The following is an 18931-nucleotide window of genomic DNA, read 5'->3' on the forward strand; positions in this document are numbered from 1 at the left end:
TACAGAAACCTGGTAGAAGCAGTGTGTGATTGACCACTCAACATCTCTAGAGGTTTAGGGACCATCTGATATCTCAGGTTAAAATGGAGTTTTTAACAAAAGCAAGTCATTTAGCAACTCCTCATGGCAGAAAATTTAGAACTGATATAAAAGTATGTTTAGTAGCTTGTTACTAAAACTCTGAGGGAGTCATGGAAAAAAATACACCAACTCTATCCTATCAGAAAAAGTAGAAATTCAGAAACCACTTTTGTAAGTCAGTAGAAAGCTGAGACAACAGAGACTTGACTTTCTGGTATAATCCGGATGTTAAGTGCATTGTAGGCAGCTGCCATCCTTGCTGTAAAATAAGATCAAATGGGTCTACTTTAAAAGGTCAACTTACCATTTTGTTGACGTTCAAAACAGTGAGACGAAAATGTCAGAAGTTTACAGACTCCCAGAACATCGTATTTCCTCTCCGGGAAAATAACCATTTGGCCACCAATGATAACATTACAGATGGAAGCAAATTACACCTACCGAAGTGGGGAGCTCTATTCCCCAATCCACCCCCACTTAAATATACCAACTCTGAGATCACACTACAGCAGAGAAAGGGCAAAGTTCACCATGGTGGCCAAGTGGTTACTTTCCTGGAGAGGAAATATGATGGTCCAGGAGTTCATGATTGTACATTTCCAATGTTTTCGTCTCGTTGTTTTGAACATTTATGAAACGGTATGTGAATGTGAAGGGGACCCAATCAAATGAATATGATAACTCATAGCAGGTCAGCTGGGGCCATTTTGGAGTGTTAATAGTGAGCAAGCGATATACACTTTTTCTTTACTAAACTATAATTTGCATTGCATTTCTTGAAATGGTAGTATTTTTGCAAGAAAAGCTAGGGGGTATTAAAGCCACTCAGGCACCTGCTGCTTGAATTCCACTGAACTGCAGTCAAGGGCTTGAATAGCTGTAAGCCCAACTGCCTACCTGCCTGAACAGGTGGTCAAATTCAAACGTGAATTCAAAAATGCAGCTGCCGCAACAGTGCTCGCCACAGAACAGGTAAGTGGGAAAGTAAAATGCAGAGGAGGTACAGGGAGGGAAGGAGGTTTTAGGTTAACAGAAGGGACTGAAAGGTTAGGATTAGGAAGCACAGGAAGATTTTAGGTTTAGGGAATGATTTTGAGATTAAGGTTAGGGAGAGGAAAGAGATTTTAGGTTTAGGGAGTGGTTGAGGGAGCAGAAAGTTAGGGTTAGAGTGAGGAGGGAAGTTTAGGTTTAGGAAACAATCAGGGTTTGGGAGGGGACGGGGCTTTTAGGTTTAATGAGTGATCAGCAGATATCAGAAGGTTAGAGTTATGGAGCTGAGGGTGATTTTAGCTTAAGGGAGCTTAAGAGAGCAAGTGAAGGGGATCAAAGGGTTAGGGTTAGGGAGGAAGGTGGATTTTAGCTTTGCAGGTTGATTGAGAAGCTAGATTTAGGGACTGAGTGAGACTTTTTAGAGGTAGGGTAAAGGTTCTGGGAGGAATAGTTGGCCTTGTTATTTTACAGGAATCTAGTCAGTGGGAGTTATGGCATTGCCAACAAAAGCAAGTGTCAGCATAGAAGTTTGTCATGAGCTAATGGTACTCGAGCACTTGTAGTAAACAAAAACTAGGCAAACAAAATGAACTGAAATGCACAAATATCTGAATTTCTGCCCTTTATTTTTATTAATACTGGAAATATTTTTGAAATGGCTATTTAGTAATAATTTCTGATCCTATAATCAGAAAATACAGTTTTTCTTTTAAAAACACTTAATTTTCTGTTACATTCCTAAATGTATCATTATCCATAACACATTTTTAACACCAGGAAAGCAAACTGTATCTTGACACATATACCTTTCAAAATGAGTCTCAGTCTTCAGTTTGCTTTTTATAACCTGTCATAAGTTTTGGTGCTTCTGTTTCACTGGTTGTAGTACCAAAGGCCATCAAAAGATGGGTAAAGCGAAGATGGCATATGCTAAATTTAGTAAAACTGACATCTTTCCTTTGAAATTCAGTTGTGCTGAACAAGTAAAACATCCTAGTAGAAGCTATTAAAAGTTGCTGATCAAATTCTGTTTCTGCTGGAGACATAGACATTTACTAGCCAAAGCTGTGCCTCTTTTACTGTTTATATCATTGTATCAATGCCATTGTGCAGTTGTATGTGATACAGTTTATGTTTCAGTCTGCTCAAAAGTTTGGTGATACAACACAGCTGCATTTTACTAGCAGTGAAAGCAAAACAACCAGAATATATCATACAGCTACATAGCAGTTAATAATAGCACAAAAGCCAAAAATACCCACTAGGAAAAGTGAAGAACCTTTCAGAAGAGATAGTTTACACTAACAGAAATTAATTCATTGATAGATACTGAGGAAACACAAAGCATGCTTCCCTTTACTGGTCGTATGGTTTGCTTTCAGAATCACAATAGTGAATCCTAATAGTGTGCTATTTTTTTTCTAAGTTAAGTAAATGTTATCCAGAATTAGCAGTGGCATAGGAGGCAAACTTCTGACAAAAGTTTGTCTTCATACCTCTTAATATCTTAGAGCAAGAAATCTGGACAAAACCATAAATAATAGGGGTACAAAGGTCAGAAAATAGGGACACATTTTAAATATTGCTCTTACAAACTGGTGGCTGGTTTTACATTAGCATGAATTTTCTGAAAGGTATGAAGTCAGAAACTCAAATATATGATATTATGTGCTGACTTTAATCCTCAATAATTTGCAGTGATTTGTTAGAAAACCAACATTTTATTAGGAACAGACCAAAACTATAAGGTTAAATCTGGACATTCTGTGAAAATCTGGACAGTTGAGAGGTATGTTTGTCTTCCAATGGCAATTGCAAGTCACATGGTTATTTGTATTAAATGCTTGAAACTGGTGATTCCTTATTTAGAACAAAGTAATATAATCATCTTAAATGCAAGTTTGAAGTATTCTCTGATATTCAAGTGACTCGCTACAACATTTCCTTGTTTTGTTTTAGTATGAGGAAGGCTATAAGAAGGAATGTAACAGTTTCCTGTGAGGTTTAAATTACCATATAAGGCCATGAGTATTCTTCAGTTTCAATAGAGTGGGTAGGGCTGGTCTGCTAAGAAGGTGAGGTAAGGCCCATTCCAAAAATAGTTACCTCTCACTGCAGAGCACAATCCCTTGTTGATGCTCAGGAAAAAATGTTCTGAAAGTGAATGTGAAAGCTGACATCCTGAGTAGTAAATATGAAATTATCAACCTGCAGTAAAGCAAAAGGGATAAATTAATGATTGTACCCATCAAGACTCAATCAAAATATTAAAAGTTATATGTTCAGAAGCTAAGGACTGAAGGATATAACAAATTTAAAATTAGAGATTTATATAGCCTTATGTCATTTCTCTTTTTAATAGAAAACTCTTCCCTCTCCTACAGTTTAATTCAATCCTTAGGTTTCTTTTCTCTCTACAATATGGTTACATTATTTTGTAGGGACCAGAAACCTGCTTGTACTTTTTAAAACTTACAGTTTCTTGCATTGGAATGAAAGGAAGAGAAAGCCCACCTACTATTATTTTTTAAGCTTGACTTCTCGCATACTTTGCAGAGGAATTCGTCTCTGTCTGCATGAAATATCACAGACATAGTTAAATCTGTAGTTTATCCTGTCAGGTATTGCTGTCAATATTAGATGGACAATTAATCCTGCTAATGTCAGGAAAACAGCAGTTGCTATAAAAAAACAGACAGAAAGCTGTGGCACTATTTTCCACTTTTTATTGCAGAGAGGAGGAGAACCTAACACTCCCCTTTCATAGCAAAACAAAGCAATTACATCAGTCAGGGGTTTAAAGGCAGATGTCACCTCTTCTAACAAATTTACATAAGCAGCAACACAGTATCAAAATGCTAAGCTTTAATTAAATGTTGGTTATTTAAAATAATTTATATGTTAGGATAACTTAAATGTAGTATCAAAGATTTCTGTGATATTTAGAAAAGAGTCAGAAAATATTTTTTTCTTGTAAAGTATCAGCACACTTACCATTTTCAAGCCCCCCTCCACATGCACACACAGGACAAAACTGCAGAAAGAGAGACAAGTGGCAACACTATCAACTAGGGGCACTGATAATGTTCATAAAAAGGTCTTTTATGCTTCTTTGTGACAACCACTCAGGGGGATGCTTCTCTTGGACATGCAGTTCAAAGGTGGAGTTTTCCTTTAAAGATGTAATAGGAAGTTCCTTATTGTGGAATGAAAGCTCCTTCAGAGCCAATGTGCAAGAAAATTCTGGATGCTTTTTTATTATACAAAAAAGTACTGTAATATATTACCACAAAGGTGATATGTAAGATATTAGTGGTTTAAAAGAGTACCTTTCATAGGGAGCAGTGATTCATTTCTAGAAAAGTCCATCTGTGCAAATAGGTAACAAGATTATATACTCACTGCTGTCTGAGACAAAGTATTTCATGAAAAAACTAGAGCAAGAACAGCCCATAGGAGAACAAATATTCATTTGAGTACTACTGCACCCCACTGTATGCAAGTTGCCTACTACTTATCATGTAGCAGACCTCCTATATTGTTTGTTTACTGCAATTGTTTGAACAGAGTCCAGTTTCAGTAAAAGCCTGGGGGGCGGGGCGCCAGTTACAAGAAATGTAATGTTAATTTAAAACAAAGAACAAGTTACATGCAGTTACTAAGCCAAGCATTATACTAGTAGATAAATATAATGATCCTCAAATAAAACAACATTTCAAGAAACTGTAATAGAGACAGCCATAAGTACTAGTGCCAGACAGAAATGCATGACATTAGTGGTTGATGCTGTAAATTGTGATCACTCGTGTCATTGACATCTTCTTCTTCTTCTTTCGGCTGCTCCCGTTATGGGTCGCCACAGCAGATCAACTGTTTCCATTTCTTCCTGTCCTCTGCATCTTGCTCTGTCACACCAGCCACCTGCATGTCCTCTCTCACCACATCCATAAACCTTATTTTAGGCCTTCCTCTTTTCCTGTTACCTGGCAGCTTCATCCTTAACATCTTTTCCCCAATATAGTCTGCATCCCTCCTCAGCACATGTCCAAACCAACGTAATCTTGCCTCTCTGGCTTTGTCTCCAAACCCTCCAACCTGGGCTGACCCTCTAATATACTTATTCCTAATCCTGTCCATCCTCGTCACACCCAGCACAAATCTTAATATCTTCAACTCTGCCACGTCTAGTTCTGACTCCTGCCTTTTTGTCAGTGCCACTGTCTCCAACCCATATAACATAGCTGGTCTCACTACCCTCTTGTAGACCTTCCCTTTCACTCTTACTGGTACTTGCCTGTCACAAATCACTCCTGACACTCTTCTCCACCCACTCCATCCTGCCTGTACTCTCACTTGTGTCATTGACATGAAAATGTATAAAACTGCTGAGATTATGGTTTCTCATGGAATTCCTCTCCCGCCATGTTATAGCAATCTTGAAGTTAGTATGCATAAGTTGCAGGGGTGGGGAGCACATGAGGCAAAACATCCATACAAAACTGATTTGTAGTAGCTTGTGTTGTTAACGTCATCACACTTCTAAGTATCAATGATGTTATTATCAGATATGAGTCATGGTGACCTTTTGCACAGTTAACCTATATGTGATATCTGATTAAATCAAGAAATGAGTTTCATATTTACATTTATAGAAGTGATCCCTTAAAATAATATAGGGTTTACAGCTGTGCCAACAAATGTGCCTGGAATACAGCTTTATATATTATATATGTATATATATATATATATATATATATATATATATATATATATATATATTCTTCATTACTGGCTGGTAATATAGTCTTCTTCTTCTTTCAGCTTTTCCCGGTTAGGGGTTGCCACAGCGGAACTCCGGTCTGCTAATGATTGGCAGTAGATTTTACAGTGCCGAGTTGCCAGCCTGACGCCCGACCTTCAACAAAGGCACGCCCATTCATGCATGTCTTTCGAATGCACTGGCTGGTAATATACCTGAAGAATAATCACAGTCACACTTAGAGTCTCTGAGAGCTTTTTTAAAAGAAGGATTATTGCCTCAGGAAGAGTATAAGATGTCCCAAAATCATGTACTGAGAAAGCTGATTCGCTATTCAATTTTTTTCATTATTGAGGACTTATCTGTGCATGCATTTATTTATCAAAGGGTGTCATAGCATTTTAATAATCCTAAGGGACTATATTTTTCAGGACAAAGTGATACAGTGTGGATATCTCTAGAGCAATATTTTTAAGTGATTGCTGAAATCAAGGTATTAAATAATCTTACAAGATACAATGATGGGTAGGTCCTGTCTGACTGGATGCATTCTTAACAGTTACTTTTGTAGTTTGTGTTAGTAGAAGGTTAGTGAGAGCAAATGAGGCATACAGAAGAATTAGGAATAAAGTGGCCTAGCTCTAACTATGCAAGCTATTATCCTTCATTGTGCTGAGTGTAAACTAGATGAGGTCTAAACTTTTTGATTTCAGTTTAATTACATTCAGCATGTTGATAATTTCTTCTCATTACAAATCACTGCTGCTGCTTTTATTAAATGTACATTGATAGTGATTCTGTGTGTGTGTGTGTGTGTGGGGGGGACTTTTCTACTATTCCACAGTTCTGCAGCCATCACTGCAAGCACAATGAGCAACAACACTAATTATACATGCATGTGGCCAGGCCAGTGTACACAAAGATCAATTCCTATTCACAGCCACAGCACAGCCATGTAGCTATATTGTGTTAGTTCACCTTGTGGATAGAGTTAAGTATGAGAAGCAGAGGTAACCATTAACGGTGCATGAGCACCTCTAGCAGTTTTAGTGAGTTCCCAGGCAAGAGTTTACAAGGTTGATGCAATCTCCGGCAATATATATATATATATATATATATATATATATATATATATATATATATAAAACTATGGAATGAAAGGGAAGATATCACTGATGGCACAAGTGAACACAAAAAAATTCAAAAGGAAGTGAACAACAAAACACTGATGGAAAAGCAGAGCAGAAAGATGGTATGGCAATATAGCACTGTAAAATAATACAAAATCTATACAGGAGAGGTGGCATACAATAGATTAACATGATGTACCAGGCTGCACTAGTCCTGACAACACTAGCATGTGAGTAGTGGACCCCTACTGTAATGTTACTGTCATTAAAGAAGTAAAATATGATCATATCAGGGGAGTCCATCCATCAATGCAATCCACATGCCAGTATATCCAGAGTTTCCTAGCAAGGGAAACACTGCATCAGTCAGAGTAAAAGTGCACTAAAAACTCACATATTAGTAAATGTAGATCATGTGCAGATTGCAAAATGAAACATTGTAAAGCAACAACATACAGCCCCCAGGGAATTTGAAACCCTCACTACTGCATTGACTCAGTACAAATAAGTGCATGGGAACACTGAGCCATTGAGGGAGTTAGAATAAAGGTAGTTATTTACATAATTATCTTTTTTTTTTTTAATCCAGTGTTGCCATAGGATGTGGAATGCCATTTCACTGTGGGTATAGATGACCATCAATATTGCTCTCTGCCAACTATCATGCAATGTATGACTGCAGAAAGATGACTGTTTTGTTGACAAGTAAAAATGGTGCATTGTAAAACTGCACACAAGCACAAGGTGATTAAACCCACCCTCCTGAGTACTGATAATGCACACATCATTGAAAAACTAGCCACATGCATACAACGTTTACCATATTTCATATTGGCATCATAAGTGATTAGTGCATGATATGGGCTGTTTTGCAGACTGATACAAGCTCTGCCTGTGTAAGTGATTTTCTCTAGACCAGTGCATTACCAAGCGAAGCCAAAGAAGAACTTCCAGTGAAGTTATCAGAAAACAAGCATTTCAAAGGAATGTTAGAACAGTGTCAAAAACTGAAATATAACCATTGTTAAACAACATATAAGCACTAGATGATCAATTGTACTTATAAGGTACACATCACTGCAAAACTGTTATATTCACTTACTGTGTTTATCTTATTTCATATTTGCATTGTAAGTGATTAGTGCATGATGTGGATTGTTTTGCAGAGTGCTACAAACAAAACCTCACTGGATTTCAATTCATGTCTGCCTAAGTGATATCCTCTAGAGCAATGCACGAGGAAAGGAAGCCAGAAATGAATTTATAGTAAAGTTGCCAGAACACAAACATTTCAAGAGAATGTTAAAACAGTGTTTAATATTGAAAAATGACCATCAGGGGATCAAAATCCTCCCCCTAGTGTAATGGCAATGTACTCATCGCTGTGAAACTGTTACACACAAATTATATCTATCTTATTTCATATTTGCATTGTAAGTAATATATGCATGATACAGATTGTTTTGCAGACTAATGCAAAACTGACCTCAATGGATTTGAAGCCATGCCTACCTAGCAGCACATTAGCATATGAAGCCACACAAGGACTTAAGGTTTACGGAAAAGAAATATTTCAAGGGAATGTTAGAACAGTTTTGAAGATTAAAAAAAATACAATAGTTAACTCATTAACACCTATGTGGTATGGAGATTCACATCTCAAGCAGCCTACACACACCTTGCATTCTGGTGCATTTTCTGAAAAATAAACTTAAAAGCATAAGATAAGCAAATGTAAACAGTTTATGAACAATAAACGCTATTAAAATTGTACAAAGAGCAATATTATCTGTAAGAATTATTCTTTACTGTGATAGCCCATGCATTCACAGACTTTTCCATAAATGTTGTAATTTATTATAATGCACGCAACCCCAAATTATACTTTTCTAAACTTTCACAATACATTTTCATATTTTGAAAATTATACAATCTAGACATATATTGATAGAACATTTTTGGTAGCCAGACAAAACCTTTCACATGGCAGCAAGAAATTCCTCTATTAGTGGATGTTTACTGAGCAATTTAAAGAAATATGAAAATATGTTTAATTGTATAATTATCAACACAAATAATATAGCAATAACTGACGATTTTGGTGTGGTATATTGAAGATTTACCGACGGCTGGCATGGTTCTTCGCCTTCGTGATTAAATAAAGCCAACTGTGGGCAAATTTCAATATACCACAAACACAGAGTCAGTTATTCCTATTATACAATGACATTATTTAAGAAAAAAAATACTTACTTTTCTTAAATAATGTCTTTGTATGATGGCGCATTACTGTTCTTCCATGACTGGTGGTATACTGCTTCCTTGTGTTGATGTACTGTGCACGCATATGGGACTTGCGTCCCCATGCATACCCAGTACATCAGTGCTCAAGAAAGTAAGCAACGGAGAAAAGAAGATCTCCGTTGCTCCACTTTTCCTTTCTTTCTTTTTTTTTTAATTAAAATAAAAAGGTTTGTGAAATTTAGGGTAGGAGAGAGACAGAATGGAGGAAATACAAGAGAAATCAGGTATGTGTCTTTAATTTTAAACAATGTACCTGATTTCCCTTGTATTTTCTGCATGGTGTCTCTCTCATATGTCCGGAGTCCAGACTACAAATTTTGTTTTTATTTTTGTTGAAAAAAAGTTAAAATTAAAGAATATAGCAATGGAAAAAAGTCTGGGTGACCGGACCTTTTTCCGTTGGTATATTCTTGGATTTACAACAAGCACACTGGTTGGGCTGGCCAATCAGTGTGCTCGTTTTAGAATGTTAATGGCCAGTCATTGTATAATACTGGATATCTTTTAAGATGGACAACTTATAGTGCAAATATTAACTCACTACATGTGAGTGATGCCTCCAGCTGCATCTGCAGTTAACTCCTACTGACATCTCCAGGCATCAAATATTGCTTGTTCATATTTGCATCATTTCCAACACCATGCTATGTGCAAGGTTTTAAAAGATTTCTTCTTAAAGCTGACACAATGGCAAACTCAACTGCATTAATATTTGACCTCTGTCTAGTGAAGCTAAAGAGATATTAACTGTTATTTTTATGATATTAATTTATACAGATCTAATTTTCATATTTTCTAAATATCTCAACAACCAAGTAACATGGACAGAACTCCTTACCCTAACATAAAAGCTGCCAATTAGATGAATAAAATGCTACTGACAGCAAATATGTAACTTGAGTGGTTGCTGAGATATTGTAAGTTGTTTAGAAAATAAACAACTGGGCGTGGTGGTGCAGTTAGGTTTGTCACCTCCCCACAAGAGGTTCACCACGGTTTTTCTCGGCTTGGGGTCCTTTCTGTGTGGAGTTGTCATGTTCTCCCTGTGTTGGGTGGGTTTCTCTGGGGTCTCTGGTTTCCTCCCACATCCAAAGACATGCATCTGGAGCATTTCTCTCCCGCCTCCACAAAAAACAGGCTCTGTGGAACCTAGTCGGACTTTCCCGGTCAACAAATGATAAATAAAAAGATAAAAATAAAAATAAATAAAAATATTACAAATATAATAGGTACTATGTTTACTGTGACTTATAAAATTCAGTTTACGACCTAGAAACTAAAGAATACTGCCACTATAAAAATAGTTTGTGCTGAAAGGTTTACCATTTATACTTCTTTCGTAATCCCTATGGTTTCAGAGATATGAACATTTGTTTGAAATGTGAAGACATAATTTGATTTTGTCTAAAGGCTTAGGCTCCACCCATTGGAAGTTACAGTGCAAACTTCCTGAGCTCCATTGGAGTGAATGAGTTAAAGGCAGTTTTCTTTTTTTTTTCAAAATGTTTTTATTCGTTTTATAACACAATAATTTAACAGTATAGTAAGAAAAACAAATAACTATATACAATGTCCATAGCAACTAAAACAGCAATATACATAGGAGAACACTTAAAATTTCTCTAACAGATTAGACAATTTTGTCCGAGCAATTAAATGATGAGTTGTGTTGTTAGTCCTTGCTTTTATAGTAGCAATCTCATTCTTACAAATATATTTCACAAGATGAATAAACTCAACTTTAAAGATAGGAGTATATTGGGATTTCCAATTTTCAGTAATAATTTTCCTTGCTATAGAGAGGATAGACCATAGTAAAAATGTTTGGTTTTTAGGAATGACTTCAGGAACAGGAACATTGAAAAGGATAAGGAAGTCAGAAATTATACAGTTGTCATTCCATATAGCTTTACAAAGATATTTAAAGTCTAACCAAATGGGGAAATTATTTTACAGTTAGCAGCCACATGTATCCAGTCAGCATCAAGGTGTCCACATTTCCAGCATTTCATTTCACCTTTCTTGAATATTATTGCTAGTCTGTGTGGGGTGATAAAACATCTATGTAAAAATTGCCATGTGTATACACACCAGAACAGGGAAGACGTGATTCCTTCACCAACTGTAAACAAAGTTTTTTATCTTTTTCTGAGAACACTTGTCTATTAACTTCACTTGAATAATTCCAAAAAGAAACATATATTTTGCTAAAAATCATTTCTGTGAATTTTATAAATAACAGATATGTATGAAGTGTTCTTGAGTGAGCTATTAATAATTGTTGAGATAAAATCCAAGATTTTTAAGCTACTCTTATTCTATGCCTCTGTTGAGGGCAAGAGCTTAGTATTTTCAAAATCCTTACCAGTATGTATGTCTGCCCAATTGCAATTTTGCAAACTATATCTGCTGATCAAATAGTCTGCAGAACTTATTTTATTAGCTGAGAAAAATTGATTCCAATATAATAGGTCACCCTTTTTAAATTCTAACATTTTCTTAGTATCAAAAGATATCAAACGTTCATTTGTGTAAGCAGTAGGAAACATAATTATTAATAAAGTCTTAACTGATTACAAAACATAAGCTTTTAAACAACAGCAATATTTGGTTTATAAAAGGTGTGAGAACAAGTTTTGACCTTTCACTTTGAATGTATATTTTTAAAATCCATATAAAGATGTTTGTATGTATTTGAGTATATGGTTCAAGCAATGTGCTATTACTATTAAGAAGTACGGTTTCACGTATTGATTTCTAATATGATGTATAAAAAGTATTATTCCAAAGCAACATGTTAATAAATGTGGAGTTTAAATAAAAATCCATATTTGGAAACCCTATACCTCCTTCATCCCAGCTTGTGGTATGCCAGAGAAGAGAAATTCTTGTTTTTTTGGGATACCAAAGGAAGCTGAGTAATAAGTTATTAATTTTCTGTTTAATTTTGACAGGTGGGGGAATTATTAGACCTTGCCCATTGAATAAGATTTTAGGTAGCAGTATCATTTTGATTAAAGTTAGTCTGTCTTCAAATGTGAAGAAGAGTCTGCTCCAACTGTCAGTTAGACTAGTAACTGAGTTTATAAGTGGCTGGTAATTAGATGTGAGTGATTTTTTATAATTGGATTCAATAATGATACCTGGATATTTAATATGCGTGCCCTCCCAGTTCATGTCTCTTTTTGATCTATGTTTCATAGTAACATTTTTATTCACTAGCAGTGCCTGAGTTAAAGGTAGTTTTCTTCCATAACATCTTAAGTTTCACCTAAGGTCATGCAGTAGTTTGTAAGTCACTTTGTTTTTGAAGTATTAAGTACCTATGAAAATATTGCTTATTTTCATAATTACTAACAAACAACTAGCAATATTTCCAGTATAGTGTGATATAAACCATCATTTTTAGTGAATTATCCTGTCTTCCTCATTGGTGTTTCACACCATACACCTCGTTAAAATGTGGGACTCTCAGTTATGAAAATATAATCATAAATATGAAAATGTGAATAATAATTGGCAAACATTGCCTTTTCCAATACTGCCTATTATTAGTTGATAAGTCACTTAGTTAAAGAAGCCACACCCAAAAAAGTTCTGGATGCCATAGACAGGTATGAGTGTGAACTAGAAGTACACAAACATGGTATTTAAGGCTTGAGTAAGTTAAACAACATATAACTGTTAGGGGCTTAACATTCCCCAGCTAGTTTACTGACAATGTATATATCATTTCATGACTCCAATGAGCCATGTAAGCTGTCCCAGTACTGCTTGATGATGTGAATCAATGGTCAGCTTAGTTGTGTGAAGGTTGCCGAACCTTGGCACAGCGGAGGAAATCTTCTCGATTTTTGTAATAGAATGAGAAGTATCATTTCTCTGTGCTGATATATGGGCATCAAAGTTTTTTTCTGCTAACTGTAAAGCAATGTATGACTGCAGAATTATGATTTTTGTTCTTTTTAAGCTCCTTTTAGGCATGTGAGTGATATGATCATGTATTTTTGATAAAATTAAATGTAGCGAATGGTACAGGACAGAAATAAAAAAAGGCAGCAAGCAGAGAAGATAGCACACAGGGAAGAGATAAGGATTGAATGGGAAGGAGGGGAATGAAGAAGACAGGTAAACATGAATGGATTTTAATTCACATCTTTCATATTGGTATGATATATAGTATTAGCAAGGAGAGCCACTAAAGCAGTAAGACGAAAAGGCATCGTAAAACACACATATCAGAGAAATGGAACACATTAGCACAGTGATAAGAAGAAAAAGAAAGGATTCAAGGGACTAGAATTAAGGCTTTTGTAGACAAATTGCCCATAGCAGTACATTAGCATGGGCAGCCTCTGAAGTTGTCAGACTATAAGGAGGTCATTAAGAGGCATTTATAGCACATTTGCAGAGTGGATATCAAACAGAGTAAAACTGCATGCAAGTCCCATGGGAGTTGAACCTCCCATCTAGTACATTAGCACAGTAGAAATCATTTCATGAGTATACTGAGCTATCAGAACAGCTAGAATAAAGCATTCACACAGCTGTGTTGTTTATTTGCTTTCTAATACACAGCTGAGCTTAGTTCGGTCACATGACAGGTGGCAAGATCGTTGACTGTTCTAAAGATATTTCATCATTTCTGCCACAGGATGAGAACTGTCACTTCTCTGTGGTTATATATGACCATCAACATTACTGTCTGCCAACAGCTGGTTTATAAGCCCTCTGTGGGTACATGTGCATTGCATTTAACTATTTTTTCACCAAGCAGAGGTTTATAAATGGGAACATAGGACTGAAAGGAAAAGAGGAAGCACAAAGAGCGTAGAACATAAGGTGAGCTAATAATGACGGATCAGGATGGGGGAGGGATATGAACATACCTCTAAACCTCTCAGCAGAACAATGCTAGGTGACTCCATACTTATATTTTATTAGATAATACCAAACTCCCTGACAGAATGCACACAGTGATGTCAGCAATGTTTCACTTCACGGGAAAGGAACACGTCATGGGAAAAGAAGATGAATATCCCTGCATAGATTTGAAATCACTCCTGTGTCACTAATAGTCTCCAAAAACAGGGCTTTAACCAGGTACACTACAGAATCATACATAAGGAATGTGTTGGTAAAATTTGTTTCAGGATAACTGAGTAAATGTTAGCCAGAAAAATGACCGACACCAAAATGGACTTGAGCCCATGCCCATCCCACTGAAGCAGTCAGAGAAAATGTGTTGAAACAATTGCAAGGGAATATAATATAGTAGTACAATGAAAATGTGATATTATAAAACAGCATTCGACCCTCAGGGGATAAAACTCCTGCACCGAGTGCACTAAGTATTAACTCATCTCATCTCGATACTTTCAGCAATAGAGATCATTACTTGGAAGGTATTTGCTTTGTATTTCATTATTCCTTGCTAATGCACACATACGCTTAGTTCATTTGCAAGACTAATGTCAAAATCCTTTGGCATGTCTAGGATACAGCAAATTGCCATTTCTCTGCAGCTGTATATAGGCATTGATGTTGCTCTGTGCGAACCAGTTTGCAACATATGATCACAGAAATATAATTTTAATATATGAGCACATTTTAGACACATGTAATGTGTTTATCTATTTTGTGATCAGATTAATGGTTGGAAATGGTGGTATAGGACAGAAATAGAATGAGGAAGCAAGCTGAGGATAGATCACAAGGTGAGCAAATGAGGATAGAGCAGGATGAAGGTGTAATAGGAGCATACATTTCAACTTCTTAGATCAATACTGTTGTTGGCCTACCACCAATACTTGTACTGGTTTACTGACAATAATTAGTGCTTTATCAGCCAGCTGTTCTTTTTAGGCTTAAGAATTGTAGCCAGCCAAAGTTACATTATTGATATATATGGGAAGTCAAGTGGTATAGATTTGTTTTTCTTACTGAGAAGGGAAAGTTGGGAAAGGAAGTCAGGGAAGTAAAAGGTGGCTAAAAGGGAGACAGTAGGACACAGACAGAGACAGACATGACTGACAAGGTGTGGGGTAACACACTGGGTGACAGGAAACACAATGGTGTAGGACATATCAGACAAATGGAGGAAGACAATAAAGAGGGGAGGATTGCACAACATAAAGTGGTGGGCATACACACAAAAAAGATGGGAGCACCTGATTTGTGAATAGGACTGAGTGTTCAAAGATGCATTTTCTGACAGCTTAGACCTAGCTGAATATCACTCATCACCTTGTGGGCCATTAACACTTGGTCCAAGGTCAGACGCTGGAAGCTGTGATGGGCAGGGACTTGAATCAACAAGTTGCTGGAGCATAGTCTCTATATGGGCAATATGGGGTTCTAACCCCCTCAAGCTCTGCTCCTAACAGAGGACAAAAGTGCAACCTCTACTTTCATAGCAACCAGCAGGTACCAAAGTACCATACTCTGGTGCAGGGCTACCTGAAGCAGGCAGTCTATGTAAAGCAGGATATGTGGAGGCAACTGTGGCAGCCTGGGACACAGATGTGCTAGATGCCTCTGGCGAAGGTGCTGTTGCTACCATCTGTAGGCTGATGACAAGCCACGGCAGTGTGCTTGTTGCAAATCACTGTGTTGCTGCATATAATGGTAACAAAAACTGAGAGGGGAAACAAAACAAATAAATGCATGAAAAAGAAAAGATAGCAACAAAGAGAGTGGAGGAAGAGACACACAAAAGTAATGTAATTGCATTCTTAACTATACTGACAAAGCAAAATAAAATTTTTGAAGTAGGACTTACACAGCTATGTCATGAACCTGTTTGCCTGACTATTACATTTTGGGGGGATAAGGTCAAAAGTCATCCTCAAATGTAGTCCAATATAAGATCATACTAACTGCAGGAGGTATTTATCAGGAAAACAAATTTGTGCTTGTTGGCAATAATGATGCAATTTCAGTTTTGTCAAGAACAGAATGAGACATATACCTAACAAATGTGTTAATCATACAATTTTAAATATGTCAAGCAGAGGTGACAGACAATGGAAAGATACATCTACTGTCCATTGTGAAATGCACTGCCAAATAAGAAGCATGGAGAGTAAATACATGTATGGACTTTGTAGTGATGTCTTCATATGTCTGGTATGACACATAAACATACTGTGCCATGACAACAGAATTGTTATGTTTGGGAGGGATTAAACCCACAGTCATTCTAACACTCTCAGTGCACATACTCTTAACATGATGTGCCGCTTGTCCACATACACAGAAAGTGGCATGCAAACGTACAATTCTAACATTATATAGTCATACTAATTCCATTAAAATATGCCAGTACTGACAGATGTGGTACTGCTGTATAAAAGTTATACAGAATTAATTAATTGCCTACAACTTTTATTATGCAAACAGACACATCATTCACAGCAGCATGTACACTAGTGCTCTCTTAAGTGCTCTAGTCTGCTCCTATACATCTTTCTGTTCCATTTAATCTTTTCAGGGGCTGGAGATATATAAGGGCATAAGGAAAAACTGTATGCTGGCATGCATTCTCAAAATATTTGATTAGTGAAATGGTATACACTTAAAATACTTAGGTGGTGACTCTGTCCTAACTTTTTGATCCTAAGGCTAAGGAGGACAGGCTTGCATTGATTCAAGTTACATTAATGGTGATGGCACTGCCCCACCCATATACAGACCTCTCTGCATCAAGCACAATTTTCCTTGACACCATATAGGGAACACACTCAGCCTGGGGTATGGGTTTTTATCTCTGTCATTCCCCAGGTCTCCAGGTCCCCAGTACAGCTCCCCACTGGCAAAGCTGTAGTCCTAAGCCGAGTGTCCAAGCCAAGTCCTCCAGTACCCTCTCTGTGAAACCAATGCTTTGTGTCCATGCTCCAAGTAGCTGACAGATGCACTCTTTACAATTTTCATGGACACACACACACACACACACACACACACACACACACACACACACACACACACACACACACACACACACACACACACACCTGGGAAAGGCTGGCACAGATTAACCAGTCTACCAACTATGCCCAGACTATAAGGTAGATTCACTGCCACCAGTCAGTTACTATAAGGCTCTTAAAAAGGTATCCAATTATACTGAGTGAAGGTAATATTAATACAAATGGTAATACTGACCAAATAGCCAAGCTTTCAGGAGTAGCCACACTTATCACCAAATAAATATATGCAAATACTCTCAAAGTTTAAATATTTTCTAAAAGGACCAGCCACAATGAAAAGTTTAAATATATTTAATAATAAATAATAAAAGAACATGAAAATACTAAATATATATTTATAGTAAACACCAAAGTTTCAGTCACAGGAAATATTAAAATAACACAGCTGGAAAGATTCATCTAGTTACAGAAAAACATTACTTAACTAATATCACAATATTTTCCCAACTGATTTAGAGAATTACTACCCTTGTTGATTTACTGGAGCAAGGCAAGATGAAGTAAGTGAGGGATCCTTCTATGTCAGGTTTCAAAAACAGACAGCTCAGTCTGACTGAAAGACTTCTCAATATAATATCTAAATATTATTTCTGGGATAGCTTACAGAATGACATCACATCTGGGCATCAGACTCTGCTTCCCACACTATCGCCAACACTAGAAGCTGACAGGATTTTAGCATCTATGTGTAACCATACACATAGACAGAGCTTTGCTCAGATCTGCTGAAGCTCCTGAAAGTCATAAAACCATTTTAACACTTCTACACCTTGTACAGAGCTACTAAGCCGGGTTTCTCACACGCATTTTATCTCTGGCTGCAATTAGAACTGTAAGATACATTTTTTATGGCCTAATTTAATTTCAGCTATTTTTCCAAAGTAATCTGGGAATGAACGTAACCTATTCTCTTCCAGTATCCTCTGCTAAAACATAAAAACATACACACTTAATTTAGTTACAATACAATCAGGACCCACTGTTGGTACATTTTCATCACAAGCATTTGTACAAACTGGTTTGATATACAAATGACATATAATTCTTTACAAAATTCCAGCTAGCTGTGCTGGAGGTTTCACTTCATAATCTTGAATTGCTGAAATCTCAAATTTCAGCATTTCAAAACCATGAAGCTGAAAATGCAGAATGACGAAATAGAATAAGAGCGAATTCGAACATCTCAAATCCATGCTTATGCATTTCCGGTACATTACATGAAGTGTTTGGCTGGTATGGTGTCTGGAATTGAAGGTGAGTGAGTGCATGTGTGTGTTTTTGTACATTGTATGTGTGGGTAAGGGTAGGGAGGTGTAAGTATGAGTGTGAGTGTTGGATTTCTTGGTTTTTGTGTATGTGTATTTGTGTGTGAGCGAGTGTAGAATGCCATGGTGTGATTTTTTTTTCATTATGTGCGATCTTGGAGTTGGTATATATAAGTAGGGGGTGGGGGTGCAGCCCCCCACATGGGGGTGCAGAGGGGCTTGCCCCCCTTCTTACATGTAGTGTAGGGTTTTGTGGTTTGTGTGCTGTGGGTAGAATGGTGTGTGTTTTATGTGGTGTGTGGTGTATGTATGTTCGTGATTGTGTGAGTCGTAATTGTGGGTTTCGGGATTGTAAATGGTTCAGCTTTATAGTTTCAAAATACTGAAATTCGAGATTTCAGTATTTCGAGATTA

Source organism: Protopterus annectens, chromosome 11.part0 (assembly GCF_019279795.1).
Source record: "Protopterus annectens isolate FY-2018-M chromosome 11.part0, PAN1.0, whole genome shotgun sequence".
Lineage (NCBI taxonomy): Eukaryota > Metazoa > Chordata > Ceratodontiformes > Protopteridae > Protopterus > Protopterus annectens.